We start from the raw sequence: 4,830 nt of genomic DNA, 5'->3' as shown, positions 1-4,830 counted from the left end.
ACAATAAGGCAAGAATCCCACTTCCTGTGTTATGGTTATGTCCCCCAAAGTTTCATTCAAGGAGAGGTAGAGCTTTTAGAAAATGAGTCATCAAAGGAGTAATCAATCCATGGGCAGAATGAACTATGGGGAAGTGAAGGGAACTGTAGGATGCAGGACCTAGTTGCAGGGGTGAGTCAGGGGGCATACCCTAGAAGGGATTTTCTCTCCAGTTATCCTGCCTCCACTCCCTGGTTTCAGTGAGCTGAGTTGCCTTACTCTGCCATGTCCTTCTACCAGGATGCTCTGCCCTGACCTCAAGCCTAGAGCAATGGAGTCAGTTGACTATGGGCTGAATCCTCTGAAATGATGAGACACAATAAATCTTTCCTCCCCTAAGTTGCTCATGGCAGATATTTTGGTAACAGTGATTAAAAAACCTAACTAATTCAATCACATTTTAAAAAGTAGATTTAGGTTATTGTACATTTTACTTATCTATTTATTATTTATTTTGGGACCATAAATTGAGCCCAGGTTCTCTTAACCATTGATCCACATCCCAGCCCATTTTTAAATTTCTTTTATTTTATTTTATTTTGAGACAGGGTCTTGTTAAGTTGCTCAGGGCCCTGCTAAGTTGCTGAGGCTGACTTTGACCTTGAGATCCTCCTGCCTGAGCCTCCCAAGCCACTGGGATTACAGGTGTGCATTACCAGCAGTTGCATATATTTTTAAGAAATGAAATGATTAATAATTTCTGTCAATAATTTCATAAATTATGAAATGCTGAGATAAAAAAAAATCTTAACTTGTGTAGACTTTTCATAATGTTACATTTTTTAATCTTACCATTTGAACCAAAACACAAAAGCAATTTGAAATCATAAGTGTATATATAGATTTCTTAAACATGTTGGATTTTTATATAATTGTCTCAGAGTAAATAAAAATGGTTTCTTGCATTTGATATCCCTGTGAGAACTGATGTAATGTCTGATACTGTGAACTTTGGTAGTGAAGGTCTATCTTCCTATTAATGTTGTTAATGTGCTTTGAAAGAATAAAAATGTTTTTCAAGTGTTTACTTTTATATTATACCATGAATTAGATAACTTCTTAAAAGGGAATAACTAAGGGTTTTTCAGTACTTTCATCTCTTTATTTGATTTCCTTTTATGGTATAATTGTCTCAAATTTTTCATATGAAAATCACTGGAATAACTGTTTCAAAACAGATTACAACTGAATGGCTTTTAGTTTTCCTATCTCATCAAAATTATGTTTAATTTGATAATTGGTTCTGTAATACAAAATGGAGATATAGGTATTTGTCTAAATTACTTTAAAATGTCAATATCACACAGTGAAATATTATGTATGTGCAAGAAGTTAAGCTTCCAATCTAGATTTAGAATCTATAGTGCACTGATTGAGAATCTATACTCTAAAGGTTGTCCTAAATGAGAATCTAGGCTGCACAGCTTGCCTACTAACACAAACAAGTATCCTGAGGCAATGCTAATCATCATAGTGGATGCTAGAAATGAGTTTTTTTTTTTTTTTTTTTTTTTTTTTTTTTTTTTAAGAGAGAGTGTGTGTGAGAGAGAGAGGGGGACAGAGAGAGAGAGAATTTTAATATTTATTTATTTTTTCTTAGTTCTCGGCGGACACAACATCTTCGTTTGTATGTGGTGCTGAGGATCGACCCGGGCCGCACGCACGCTAGGCGAGCGCGCTACCGCTTGAGCCACATCCCCAGCCCCAGAAATGAGTTTTTAAAATAAAGGTGATGGTTTTTTTTTTTTTTTAAATTTCAGAGCCCTTATAGATATGATGTGTGTTCTTCAGAGTGTAGGTGTGGGGTGGGAGTTGGGGCATGAAGTTGTGGGGGACAGAGGTGCCTCCTAAAAAAATTCATCATAAGATTTTCATCTGGGACACAGCCAGTCTAAAGGTGACAGAACACAGACATGGAGGCAACTATTCAGGTGACAAACACTCTCAGGGGCTCAGTCCACCCTGCCATCTTGGACTGCACAGAAATTGAAACTCCCCAGCTTGAGCCTGTGTGTCCCAGAAAGTCTCCTGTGTCAGGAGGTTTGTGCTCAGCTCCCCCTGCAGCCCCAGGCACTGTGTCACTCAAAGCACAGAAGTACTCAGCTGAGTCGCTCCAATGGGCTGAGGGCTTCCTCAGGTGGAAGGAGGTTTCATTCTTCCTTAGTTCAGCCTGGAAACCATTGATGCCTGTCACCAGGGTGGCCCCTGACACGTACTTCAGGAGGAGCTGGGGGCCTTGGCTGGGGCGTTGCTGGTACCAGAAGAGAGAGGGAGGAACAGAAGATGAGTAGCTGCACCTCAACTGCAGAGGGGCTCCTTCAGAGACCAGGACGTGGCGGTCAGTCTGGGTCACTGACTGGGCTCCGCTTCCTCCTGCAACATTGATGCTGAGTCAGGAAAAGCAGTGCAGACCTGGCTGTGGAGAAGACGCGTCTCTCTCCAGTTCCAATCAAAACACGGTCACTTGGGTGGGAGGGGAGAGGGAATGGCATGTACTCACTCAGGGTGAAAACCATGGCGAGCACCGAGCACCGGCAGGAGCAGCAGGAGCATGGCTGGTGGGGGAAAGCTACAGGGATCCGCGGGTGGGAAGGTCGCGGTGGCTGAGCCTCTGGGGCACTGAGTGGAGATGGGCGGCTGCACGAGTCTCTTGCTTGGACAAGTTTCAGAAACGGTTAGAAAGAGGCTTTCCTTTAAGTGGTCTGGATGGTCCCTTGTTCTAGCTGCAGGTCCCTTAACTACATCAGTGAGGAAGCATCAGCCAGGGGCAGGGAGGAGGGGCTCTGTGGATGAAGAGGATGCTCAGTGAGAACTGACGCCTCCTTGTGCAACATCGCCCTCTGGAGGCCAGAGGCGGGGCAGGGGATCTAGACCGCTGTGCCCTTCCCATGTCAAGGTGGGATGTGCCAACTTCCAGGGAATGTGTGTGTCCCTTTCAGAATCTGTGATGATGTCACCTTCTGCAGTACTTGGGACTTAATCTTGCAGTACATAAAAATTAAAATAGGAGAGAATAAATGGGGCCCAGAGCTGGTTTGTAGTGGCTTCACCAACATGTCTGACAGTTGTGGTGTTGGTTTTGACCAACTTAGCTTTTTTCACTGGAGGCTGGTCTTACCAATTGAAATATGCTTTTAAGATATCATTCAGGGTGGCTTACATGAATAGCTGTCAGAGGGAAAGACGATGTAGTAATTGTCACACAGAAGGAAGTACCTGACAAATTATTGGACTCAATCAAGGTGACTGAAAACACTGGCTGAGTGATGACTGGAGGACAGCCTACAGCGGATCCCAGGTATAGAGGGCATTCTCTGAGGCTTATAGTTGGAAATGCATAAATGGATATGGGATTCCTATGGATATACTGTGTAAAAGACTTGTGTATCTTTTTAAAGTCTACACAGAGAATGCAGACAAGAGACTTGTCTGGTGGTTATATGATGATAATTGGTATAAACAAAAAATAAGGACCACAGGTGGTCAAGTGTGGTCCTACAGGTTACCACTATTGGTTTCAAGCCACTGCAGCAGGAGTTAAACAGACAGGGTCAACCAGCTTCATGGAAAAAAGTGAAGAGGAAATTTGATTGAACATTTGAACAGATAATGGAAATTGCAATTTCATGCCTGTATACTGTTCTATTCATTGATTTTAAACCTTCAGAAATAGAAGTTGGAGTAGTTATATTTGAAAATTCTAAATTTGTGATTCTGAATTGAACAGAGATTGAAGCTCACCTTGTTGCTCTAGCAGAGAGACATAACATTGTCATTATTTTACCAAATCCATAATGCTTCTTGCTAGTGTGTTTGGTAACAACAAACCAACATTATGGAGGCCCTTGGATTGATAAAGGAACCTCAATCATTTTTCCTACTTTTAAATTTAATGATTTAAATCATTAAAACAAACAAACAAAAGGTGATTTTGGAAAAATACAAGGAACCATAATTTGTCTAACTGAAAAATTAGTCACAGAAAACACTATTCTAGACTCTAGAATATTGATGAAATATTTCATATTATTTTTGCAAAACCATTAATCAGAGAGAGGGATCAAGATCAGTAGCCTTGGCCTGAGGTGAGCATGGCCCTTGTTGCTGAAAGTGAGCATGAGAGTGAGGAAAAGAGATTATTTCTTTATTTGTTGCTGAAGGAAAAAAAGCTAAATTAGATGAGTGACTTGATAAGAATCATCCTGGATAACATCTTTAGCCTATCAGCAATGCAAATTAATAAAGGTTATAATTTTCCTTGTCAAGTAGAAAGAGTGATAGCCTCCTCGGTTTCAGGTCAACAAGTTTGATATTTCTTAAGGCTATGAGAAAATCACTCAAGTACCACATTTTTAAGTAGAGAAAGTGAGAGCCCTGTTCCCTTGTCAATGGCCAGAAGAGGTATATTATGCATAGCTATGGAGACACTGAACTAAAAGGAAGATTGACAGAGGTCCATCTATAGAGAAACTGAAGTAGAATTATAAGGGAGAAGAACATGTGAAAAATATATATTTTTTCATACATGTATATATATATATATATATATATATATATATATATATATATATATGTGTGTGTGTGTGTGTGTGTGTGTGTGTGTGTGTGTGTGTTTCTTGAAAGAATTAAGGATAGACAACAAATTAAATCTACATGAACTTAATAAGACAGGAGTGAGTGCCACCAACAGACTAGAAAATGAAGGGAACTTGTGGGAGGTACAGAAGACAAAAGAGAGGTTGTCAGTGACCCTCACCTGAGTTAAGCACACAGTAGTCCCATACAGGTGGG

The 4,830-nt window shown here is 40.6% G+C and overlaps 1 pseudogene; it reads left to right on the top strand.

Moving 5' to 3' along the window:
* The first annotated feature begins 2,553 nt into the window (after positions 1 to 2,553).
* Positions 2,554 to 3,834, top strand: LOC144255423 (proteasome subunit alpha type-6 pseudogene; annotated as a pseudogene).
* Positions 3,835 to 4,830: the final 996 nt, after the last annotated feature.

Source organism: Urocitellus parryii, chromosome 6 (assembly GCF_045843805.1).
Source record: "Urocitellus parryii isolate mUroPar1 chromosome 6, mUroPar1.hap1, whole genome shotgun sequence".
In the NCBI taxonomy this organism is placed as follows: Eukaryota; Metazoa; Chordata; class Mammalia; order Rodentia; family Sciuridae; genus Urocitellus; species Urocitellus parryii.
The sequence above is the reverse complement of the archived record's forward strand: the minus strand, read 5'-3'. Positions and strand labels throughout refer to the sequence as shown.